The following is a 12,184-nucleotide window of genomic DNA, read 5'->3' on the forward strand; positions in this document are numbered from 1 at the left end:
TCCCATTTTTAAATAAACATCTAAGATTTTCACCCTGGGGAGAGGAGATGAATCTCATGATCTACCCCTTTCAGTTTCCTCTTTGTTTCACTACTATCAATACTCACTTTATTCACCTTTCTTTTTTTTTTTTTTTTCAAGTTTACTTATTATTTTGAGAGAGAAAGAGAGGGTGGGGGAGCATCAGAGAGAGAAGAGAGAGCGAGAATCCCAAGCAGGTCCCTCATTGTTAGCATGGAGCCCGCCTCAGGGACGGATCCCACAACCCTGGGATCATGACCTGAGCCAAAAACAAGAGTCGGACGTATAACTGACTGAGTCACCCAGGCTCCCCAGTCACCTTATTTCTTAATAGCTTTTTTAAAATGTCCACCCACTAGGCAAGGAAAGAGTGCCTGGGTCACAGTGGAGCTTAGTCATTGAGGGGGATTCAGCAGAAGGGTGGCTGAGCCTCTAACAATGCACCCCAGTTCCAACAGGGCTGCTCTGCTCTAATCTGTTTCACATATTGGGGTCCCACATAAAGCTTTAAAAACTAGATTCTCCTCCTTAAAAAAACAGGTGTGAAAGCCATTCAGATAGTCTTTTCCCTTAATTTGGGCAAGAAACTACCTAAAGAATCCTATAAAGAAGCTTAAAGATTTAGAATGGCAATATTCCATCTCCCTGCAGTGCACGGTGAAAATAAGTGACCTTGGAGTCCCAGAGAATCAACCCAGGCTCTGTATGATGAGATCTGTGCCCTTAAGCAACCAAGTCAGCTCCTAGCTATCTGTAAAATGGGGATCCTAAAAGTTAACTCACAGGGAGTGTTGTGATTTCTAAAATGGGATAACATATGTGAGAAAGCATCCAGCTTAGATGGCCACATAGCAGGTTCAGGAAAGTTCACCTTCTCTTTGCTTCTTTCCCCCCTCAGGGCAACCCTACGTACTCTCCTTGTGAAAGGAACTTCTTTCCTATTCTATGGTGCGAAACCTGTTTTCTCTTTGGGCCCCAGCAAAGATAAAAGATGCTGGATATCATTCTGAACAATGAGCCCTCATGTGTTACAGTAAACCATTTTATTTATCTCCTTACTTGTATACTTTCTGTTCCCTCCATGTGGTTCCACCAGGAGAACTTAAACTTTATATGCTTGATACTTTATCCCCAGAAACTAATCTGGTCCCAGTGTTTGAGAAAATTATTTGTTGGATGATTGGAGATGCTTGAAGACCGTGAGAAGATGCCCCTTAACTTTTTGTTCTTTGGTTAATATTGTCCGATTGCTTCACATGTTTCCATAAAGAACTTTTATTCCAACTCTTTAATCATGTTTCCCAAATGGTTCAGCAGTTCTGGCAATTATGATAGCAGAATACTAAAGTAAGAAAATCATTTAACTCTCATACATTATGACACACAGAAACTTGCATCTTGCTTACTTAGTTCAACTTGCTCACTGCCTAGCGTCTACATCCTGTCCTAGTATACTTAATAAATAAAGCAAGATTTTATATCCATAATCCCAAGAGAATGCAAGTGGAATTTCAAAAGGAATGGCAGGGTTGCCAAAGCTGATGTCTAAATAATCGTGGTTTATTGTATATGCTACATGCTTCTATAATTACTAGGCCATAAACGACCTTGGTAAATCTTTAAAGAAGAAATAGAGGATGACTAATTTCCAAACGTGATATATAATATTTTCAATTATTTTACTGTGAAATAAGGAAAAGAAGGTTGAAAATTATTAGTCATTCTAAAGAACTGTTAATAAATAAAGTGCTTTCAAATTGAATGACGCTGATGTCATAAGTAAAGACATTCATTTCATTTTGTAAGGTGAGCTTATCTGTTAAGACTGGTGGAAAGAATAAATGTAATATGGAAAAGTAGAAAAAGAAAGAAGCAAATGGATTTTTTTATTGAAAATTTTTAAAATGGCATCTAAGGGGTTCCTGGGTAGCTCAGGCAGTTAAGCATCCAACTCTTGATTTTGGCTCAGGTCATGATCCTAGGGTCATGGGATTGAGCCCCAGATCAAGCTCTGCAATGAGTGTGGAGTCTGCTTGAGATTCTCTCTCTCTCTCTGTCTCTCTGCTCCTCCCATACTCACGCACACATGCTGTCTCTCTCTCTCAAAATAAATAAACTTTTTTTTTAAATCGTATCTGAATTGTTAAGGATGCTTTGTTCAATTATATATGGAGCATGATAAATAGAGGCTCATTTAAAAGTGGAACTCAGAAAATAGTGCAGGCAAAGTGTTTATGCCCTGAAAACTCAAAATAGATACATGGCTAAGTAGAAATAAAGTGGAACTCTGTAGTCAGTCTCACTGATTTGCTTTACAGATTGAGAATTAGAGAGCAAAGCTGCCTGTACTGCTAGGAATTAATGACCTTAATATCATATCAGTATGTCCTTCTCAGTAAATGAATAACAAGATTTGCCTGATTATTTGTGTGGGATTGTCTACTAAGTGTCCTGCCCCAAACAATATTGATTTAAAGCCAAGAATGGTGCCAATCAAAGTTGGCACATCGGCCATGTTAGTCTCCTGCGTAAGAATATCTTGAATCATTTTCTTTCCAGTACATTAAGTAAAAGGACAGTATCATCAGACATTTAAACAAGAAGAAGAAAAAGAATGTAGTGGTGGTAACTAAGTCAACAACAAAATAATTTCTTCTTATTCTTTAGGACATAAAAACCTGAGAGATGATGGTTAAGTGGCACATTTCAAGGGACAAACTTAAATAACCAACCTCTTACCATATGATCCAGAAATTGAGCTCCTTAGTATTTACCCACAGAAGTTGAAAACATATCCACACAGAAACCTCCACGCAGATTTATCTCATCTTTACTCATATTCATAACTGCCAAAACTTGGAAGCAACCAAGACGTCCTTTGGTAGGTGAACAGATAGAGAAACCATGGTATATGTAGGCAATGGAATATTATTCAGTTTGAAAAAGAAATGGGCTATCAAGCCATGAAAAGACATGGAAGAATCTTAAGTGAATATTACGAAGTGAAAAAAGCCAATCTCAAAAGGCTAATATGTATGATTCTGACCATATGATATCGTAGAAGGCAAAACTATGGAGACAGTAAAAAGATCAATGGTGGCTAGGGGTCAGAGGGGTGGGAGGGATGAATAGGGGAAACACAGGATTTCTAAGACAGTGAAATTACTCTATGAAACTTATGATGGTGGATCCATGTCATTATACGTTTGTCCAAACCCATAAAATGTACAACACCAAAAGTGAACCCCAATGTAAACTACAGACTTTGGGTGATTATGATGTATCAGTGTAGGTTCATCAGTTGTAGCAAATGTATCACTCTGGTAGGGGATGTTGATAATAAGGGAGGCCATGCATGTGTGGGGTAGGGGACATATGGGAAATCTCTGTGCCTTCCTCTCAATTTTGCTGTGAATCTAAAACTGCTCTAAAATATAAAGTTTCTTCAACACACACACACACACACACACACACACACACACACACACAAAGAACTTGTGTAGAGAATATACAAAGATTCAATGGAATGCATTTCAGCAATAAAAAGGAACTACTGACACATGCAATAATATTGAAGTGTCTCAAATGCATTATGTTAAGCAAAAGAAGCCAGATTGAAAGGCTACATGGTGCTCAGTTTCATTTATAACATTTTAGAAAAAGCAAAAGACAGCAATAGAAAACAGACCAGTGGTTGTCGAGGCCTGGGGGTGGTGGGAGAAACGGTATCCAAAGAGCCCTTGAGGCAAATTTGGGGAATGATGGAAATTGACCACAAGAGTTGGTTCCTAGATGCTGGATGGGCATCAGCAGTGCTGCACCATCAGAATCACTGGAGTGAATTACTTAAACTCACTACATTTCATTTAGGCTTCAAACATGCAAATGAACATGGGGAAATGAACACCTAAGACTGCTCTCTGCTCAGAAATATGTAAAATGAGCAAGCAATTGCCAAGGCCATATCTCCTCTTTGGGATTTATTCTGGGCAAACTAAACCGAAGTCTTTGATGGTTCCCCTCACTTTTTGGAAACAATCCAAAATGTTTAGCTTCATTGACAAGGCTTTTCACGATCAGATCCTGATTTACTCTCCAGAATGATCTCTTGCCCCACTCACCTCACTCCTGCCCCAGCACACCCCGTCTTCTGTCCAGAATTACATGCAGTCTCTTTAACCTACCATATTCTCCCATACTTATGGGCTTTTGCCTATGCTAATTTCTCCTAAATACATACTGCTAACTTCTTCAAACTTAAAGACTCCCTCAGACATCTCCAAATTCAGGGACACTTTCCCTGGTCTCCGCTCACCCTCTCGACACCCAAACTGAATGAGACATGCCTCATCTGTACTCCCATTTTGCTCCATACATTCCTGTGCCCTGACTCTAATCAAGCCACTGGAAAATTGTTGCTTCATTTGTCTGTGTCTGTTTCTAGACTGTGATCTCCTTGAGGACAGGGACCACATTTTTCACTTCTGTGTCTAGAGTCTGGCATGATAGCTATTATGTGAATCTATGTATCGATTAAATGAATGGCTGAGTGGATTCCTGGATGGATGAATAATGACTGGATACATAGATAAAGGCTATAAAATAAGTATGTAAAAATCATTCTGGGAACTGTAAACATACGTTTCTGTATTTCTTGTTCATCAATAAATCTGATTGACTGATTTTGGATTTCTAGTTATCTCACCACCACTCCCGGTTTTCAGATATGAGATGCATGCAAATTAAGTCAGAGTATAAGAGCTGTAGAAAATAATACATCCCAGGTTGGAGGGGACTCGCATATTTTAGCTTCGCTTGGCTGTGGTCATCTACATGGCAGCACCACTCAGGAAACACTAGTCTATCAACATGACCAGGCAAATCAAAGTTACTATGTACTGCTCTAATTTGATCATGGTTCTATAGGCCCAGATAAATCTCAAATATAACATCAAGTAACTGAAATAGAATTGTAAATCTTCCTCCTCTGCATTGAGGAAATGGAGAAGTGGCAGGAATGGGCAGATGAGGACGCTATGCTTTACTTAGATAATTACTGGGCACAGAGCGCTAGGTTTAAGATGAATGAAACAAAATGAATAAATTAAATAATTAACTATGCATGAGGGAGCAACCTAAAAATTAAAAAGTAGTTTAAAAATGCACTTTTGGCATAACAATGCCTTCTTCCAGATATCTCTTGAACTTAGTAAGTTGGTACAATATACAATTCAAATAATATAAATGGTAACTACAAACATACATATAATAAGGTAACAAAAGAAAAGCAACTGACTGTCAGACTGTTGGTATTAAAATACCATTGAAAGTCAGTGTCATAACTTTGAGGTCTGTTAATTGGAACAGCTATTGTCCAAATTTGATCATAGCTTCCAGTTATTGCATTTTGTCTATAGTTTAAATAATATGAACCCATTAATAATAGAAATGTAATTTTGGAAGAAAGATGCCCTTAGATATGAACATAATTCCAGAGTTGTGGCACTATAACAAACAGCTGATATTTAGGAGAAGATAGATAACATTCTAGTGCTCCGGTGTAGAGAAGCCATGAAAGAAATCCATAAATCCATACTACATCAATGACACTTGAGATCAAAGTGCTGTAGGTAGTTGCCAAATCCTTTTGCAAAGCTTTTTTTTTTTTTTTTTTTTAGCTTTATTCAATTTTCCAGATTCAATCCAAGAGAGCATCTCCAGAATATGGTAAACTCTCAATCCCTAAACTTCTTGTTCTCTAAAATCAAAGAAATAGTCAAAGCCTCCAGTGGGCAGCTCAGCAACATCTCCCTGGCCCCCCAACACACACACCCCTCTTCTTTCCATTCAATTACAGCCAAAAGGATTTTGTCCTAACTTGAATTGGGGAATCCACCACAGATGGCATAAACCTTCAGTCAACAACACATGAGCAGGGAGGCTGTCCTCCAAAGTTACGGTACCACATTTTTAAAATCCAAAATTAGGAAACAGGGATAAATAGTCATGCATTACAAAATATTGTAAATTGGGGGACCTGAGAAAATCCGGAGCCATGGCTACAATAAGTCCGGAGCTGAAATCAAGCTACATTCAGCTACACACTGCTCATGAGTCAGCATTATTTCTTCCTGTGGCCAGTATTTGCTGTCATTCCATCGTTGAGAATGCAGAGAACTTAGAAACCTAGGGTCATGATGAGGAACGTGGCACCAGAGGGACCACGAGACGAGCAGTTGTGTTTTCCAGCCTCTCCTGCCCCAGCCCTGCTCAGAAGACGTGGAATCTTCTCTACCTCTTACCCATCTCATCCCTCTAGGGACTGGACCCCATTTCCTGTCCTCCTACCATGTGATCCTGCTTTAAACCACATGGACTGACCCTCTGAAATGGCAAGGTTGCTGCTACCCGTTTGGCCCCTAGTCACGTCCACCTGGAGACTCTTGTGCTTAGTCCAGAAGATCACAGCTGCTGTCAGCTTGACACCAGCCCTTACCATGAGGTCTTCGGGCTCTTGTAGAATCCATGGCAAGGGGTGCTGGCAACCATCCAAAGGCATTGCCTCCAGTGAGTTGGCTGACCTCACCTAACCCCCTTCCCAGTCGTGGCTGCTACTTCTTTCTGATGTCCAGGCATTCAAGTCCCAGCAAGATTCTTCGTAAGCCAGTGCTAAATATGTGTCCCCATATTTTACAAATGAGCAAATGCAAACGGAGAGTAGTTAAGAAGATTGCCCATATCGGTAGCTGAAGACTAGTGAAACTTAGGTAAACTAGGACACAGGGACATTCATCACAGTTACTGCAAAACTCAGACTTAATGAAAAGCACAATACTATAATGAAACAAAGATTTGGAACCAAATGGACATATAGCAGAATCCTGGCTCAGGTATTATCTGCATAATTGTGCATGATTAACCTGTTTGATACCCAGTTTTCTTATCTCTAACGTAGAGATAATGACTGTATACGTTATCTTTTGTTGCATAACGAATACCTCCAAACCCTAAGATGACAAACATGTATTATCTCACAGATTTTGTGGGTCAGGAATGCAGGCGTGGTTCACCTGGGGGCCTCTGACTTAAGGTCTCTCATGAGGTTGCAGTGAAGACGGTTGCCAGGCCTGGCGTCTCATCTTGGGGAGAATTGGTTCCAATCTCACTCATGTGGTTGACAGGACTCAGTTCCTCTTGAGCTGTTGGACTGACAGTCACTCACTGGAGTTGCCCGGAAGGCCTTCCTCGGTGTCTTGCCACACAGCAGCTCCCATCATGTCCGTTGACTTCTGTCAGAGCTAGCAAGCTAGAAAGCAAGAAGGAGCCCGCAAGACAGAAAACCAAACTTTTAATAGCCTAATCTCAAGGTTTCAGCCCCTCTCTTTGCCATATTCTTTAGGAAAGAATCCCTAAATCCATACCACGCTCAAAGGGAGAAAGTTACACAACGGCATGGATACCAGGGGGCAGAGACCAATGGTAATCATCTTAGAAACTGCCTACCACAATGCCATTAATGTAAAGGGGGGAAAAAAAAAAAAAAAAAAAAATATATATATATATATATATATATATATATATATATATATATGAAGCACCTTGTATTTAGGAGCCTATAAATATTAGTGAACTTCTGGCAAACAATTCTGGTTTAAACGCCACAAATTTGTGCCTCCCGAAGAAGGAGCCTTGACTTGTTTTTATCTAAAGACTTGATCACTAAGATAATTGTACTTAATTGCATCTCAGAGTAAGTTTCAGGTAGTGGAACAGAGATTTCTAAAAGTTCTGAATTTGGGGGCACCTGGGTGGCTCAGTCAGTTAAGCGTCCAACTTCAGCTTAGGTCATGATCTCGAGGTTTGGGAGTTCGAGCCCCACATCGGACTCTCTGCTATCAGTGCTGAGCCTGCTTCCAATCCTCTGTCTCCCTCTCTCTCTGCCCCTCCCCTGCTCATGCTGTTTCTCAAAAATAAACATTTTTTTAAAAAAGAAATGTTCGTTAATTGTTGTTGAATAGTCCATTTCTCCCCCCTCTTAAAATAATTCAGATTAAAATTTTTAACACTCATGATCTAACAGGGCAATGTTTTTTAGTATATTTAGATAAAATTCAGTAATTAAAAAATTAAAAAAAAAATTTTAACGTTTATTTATTTTTGAGAGACAGAGAGCATGAGCAGGGAGGGGGCAGAGAGAGACACAGAATCCGAAGCAGGCTGCAGGCTCTGAGCTGTCAGCACAGAGCCCGATGTGGGGCTCGAACCCACAAACTGTGAGATCACAACCTGAGCCAAAGTTGGATGCTCAACTGACTGAGCCACCCAGGTGCCCCCTTTTTCATTTTTTAACGTTTATTTATTTTTGAGAGAGAGAGCATGAGTGGGGAAGGGACAGAGAGAGACACACACAGAAAAAAATTTTTAATGTTCATTTATCTTTGAGGGAGAGATTGGGGGCTGGGGGAGGGACAGAGAGAAAGGGAGACAGAAAATCCCAACAGGCTCCTCGCTGTCTGCACAGGGCTCAAACCCATGAACTGAACTGTGAGATCATGATCTGAGCTGAAGTTAGACACCCAACCGACTGAGCCATCCAGGTATCCCAAAATTCAGTAATTTTTGAAAACGTGAATTTGAAGATCTCCAAAATCCAATCCTTCACAACTTAAATAGTTTTATATGTAAAACTATTCTGTATGAAACTAGTAAGTCTATCAAATGTATTAAGTCTTTTATTTTCCTCTGACTCTTCTTCAAAGGAGTCTATTGGTTATTGTGGCTCCATAAAAAAAAATAATAAATTTCTCTAAAAGTCGATGCTGAGTACAGTTGAAGTACACCAACTGGGAATTAAGAAAACAAAAAAACAAAACAAAACAAAAAAAACAGCAATGACTAAGTTCTCCAAGATAAAAAAGAAGCATTCATAAGAGTTCAAGAATCTCTTGTCATCAGGGGACAGTTTTATAGATCTGCTGAAATGTTAGTTTATTCCTTGTTAAGGTCCTGACTTTCCCTGTCCGTGAGTTCAGACTTCTTGATTTCACTTCCCATGTGCCAACAGATGCTGCATTTCAAGTTGGAACAAAGGTTCCTTTTCAGAGAGTCCACAAAATGGCAGGTTCTTCACTACTCCCTCATTCTCTGTGCACATGCTCCTCCCTGATCCTGCCTCTTTCCAGGTCATTTAACCCTGATCTTCCCTCTCCTTCCTATCTGCTCTTCTCACTTTCTCTTCAAACACGTCCTACCCGTTTACCCGAATGTCTTTGCTTCTCTGTTTCCTCTTCCCTCCCCACGTATATTCACCAGCTGTCCTATAGTGCACGCCTTTCGCTCATTCACGATTCGTGATGGAGTACTCACTATCGAATCTTCTTTTCTCGTCCCGTCTGCTCCTACCCTCAGCTGGCCATCATCGGTTTCAACAATCTGTACTGAAATGAGCATGTCAGTGTGTGTGTGTGTGTGTGTGTGTGTGTGTGTGTGTGTGTGCTGGGGAAAGGGAAGGAGAGAAAATACTCACTGTTTTTCCCCTTTTCAATAATTTGAATGTTAGTTGAAGAAGGATGCGTCTGCCCACCATCATGTTCCCAGTCTTTGTTCTGCCTCTTTTAAAATGGCATTATTTGGTCTACTGGACCGGAAGTAAAGACGGTACAGAGAGTGTGTTGGAGCAGTTAATAAAATAAATTGGAAGGAGAGCAAGGAATACACTACTTCTGCCCTTGGAGACAAGTCACCGGGTTAAAGTAAAGAAGCCAGGCAAGAAAGGTAAGAGGATGAGCTGGAATTAGACCTCGCGCCACTCGGAAGAGACAAACATGTCACATTTTAGTTACCAATCTAGGACTGACGAACTTAACAGGAACCCCTCAACCAAGAAACACTCCCACGTGTCATGGTGGGACACATTAGTGCCTGGAGGAGACACATGATAAACAAGGAGTCATTTTCCACGGTAACACTTTAATCACTTTGTCAAAACAATCTGAACACGCGTACATAAATACTTGATTTGCTTCAAGAATGGGTAGCATAAAAGTCCCTGAGATACATCCAAAAAGGACTTGAAACGTAATGCGATTATTCACCATACTAATTACCAAGAACTTGGCTCCCTTCCCTCCTATCTAAGGCATGTGACACTTTAAAACACACACACACATACACACACACACACACACACATATATATATATATAATGCTAAATCAGAGTCTCCCTCTCTGGTGCCTGGTTTTCTTCCCGTTTATTGCTGCTGGGTAGGAAGTCATTTCCAGACTACCAGGAAGGCACCTGGGGAGGTGAATTAGTTCTTTAAACTGTGGGGTGCCAGTTGGTAGAACGATGGCAAGTGAAACTAGAAGGTCCCAAGAGAAGATGTCCAACCCCCCCTCCCCCATTCTGCAGTTCAAGTGACAGAGGCTCCAGGGGTTGTGACTTGCTCAAGCACGGCTGGTCCTGCCTCTACTACCGTAACCTCAAGCAGGTCCTTCAGAGGTCTGGACCTCAACTTCCTCTATAAAATGGAATGGTGATAATCATAGCTAACATCTTCCAGGTGCTTCCTATGTGCCAGACACCGTACTGAGTACTTTGTGTCTCATCTAATTCCCCCAACACCTCTGTCAACCATAGATGATTACCTTTAATTAGAGATGCCAAAGCACAGAAAGTTTAAATAACGTACCCAAGGTAAGACAATTAGCGAAAGTTGCCAAGCTGATCTAGGAACCGAGGAGGGTCTATCTCCAAAATTCTTAAATTCCAATTCTCAAATCCCTTTTAAGAAACACCCATCAGGTAGGTTCTCAAATTCCCCAGATGTCTAAATGTCTAGCACAGAGTTGACTGACTACGGCCAAATCCAGGTACCCCATCTGTTTACATATTGCCAACGGCTGTTTTTGTGCTGCATCAGCAGAGTTTAGCGGCAGCAGAAACTGTATGGCCTGCAAAGCCTAAAATATTTACCCCGGCCCTTTACAGAGAGAAGTCTGTTTTCATCCTGCTCTAGAACTTTGAAAACTTAGAGCACACTGTAACCGTACAGCACTTCACAATGTACAAAGCACTGTGGTACACGTCGTCCCATGTAATCCTCATTCTCTAGGGGCATTTGTGCATTATAAAGGAGGAAGCTAAAACCCAGAGAGTTTAAGTAACTCGCCTAATCAGGACGGCAGGGGCAGAAAGTGGCAGAAACACATCCAGGTTCTGACTCCCAGTTGCAAACTCTTTCCATGAAGCCACCCTGTCTCTTCTAACTTACCACCAGGGAAGGGCTTGGACATCAGAAACGAGTGTGGATGCTGAAAGCCAGTCACACTGTCTTCCCGATCCCACTATCATTCCAGGCACAATCATATCATTAGAGTCATCAAGTGCTAAAAATAGTCAATTTGTAATAAACTTGAAAGTAAAGTTTATGCCTTCAAGGGGGGTGGGGCATGATGATCATAGAAAAGACATTTTTAAATATATATGATGCATTTTTATATTATCAGATATGACATTTTAACCTACTCAATTTAGAATGATGTGAAAAATAACATAAAATGAGCAATTGACATATTTCTCTTACTCTTTGATGAAATCAGCCTCAAAAACTATTCTGGCTGTTCTAGACCCAAAATTTGCACACAAATAAAAATGCAATTATACCTTCCTTACGCTAAATATTCAATAAATATGTGGTTAGTTTTAACAAGATTTACTGTAACTAAGAAGAACATCAGTAAAATAATACTCATGTAACAATATAACTTAACAATTTGTCTTTCAAAGAAAGAATAGCCTGCAAATTCAAGCTCGATCTAAATAGCAATGATGATTCTTGAAATAATAGGGTTTAGCTTTAGGAATACACTTGAAATATATAATGAGGCCCCTTCCTTTTTATTTGAGATATATCCTGAAACATATGTTGAGATTTAAATTAAGACATACAAATCGATATGGAGGCACCTTGAAATCACTGCAACAAAAAAGGAAAAAAAAAATCTCTCTTACCAATTGAGTGATTGCCACGTGTTAGGCCCCTTTACTTATTTTAGTTTCCACAAAGCTCACAATGAGCTATGAAGTATTTTCCCTCCCCATCTTACAGATAAGGAATCTGAGGCTCGAGGTTGTTGTTGTTCTTATTATTTTAGAGAGAGA

The sequence above is a fragment of the Panthera tigris genome, chromosome D1 (genome assembly GCF_018350195.1).
Source record: "Panthera tigris isolate Pti1 chromosome D1, P.tigris_Pti1_mat1.1, whole genome shotgun sequence".
Taxonomy (NCBI): domain Eukaryota; kingdom Metazoa; phylum Chordata; class Mammalia; order Carnivora; family Felidae; genus Panthera; species Panthera tigris.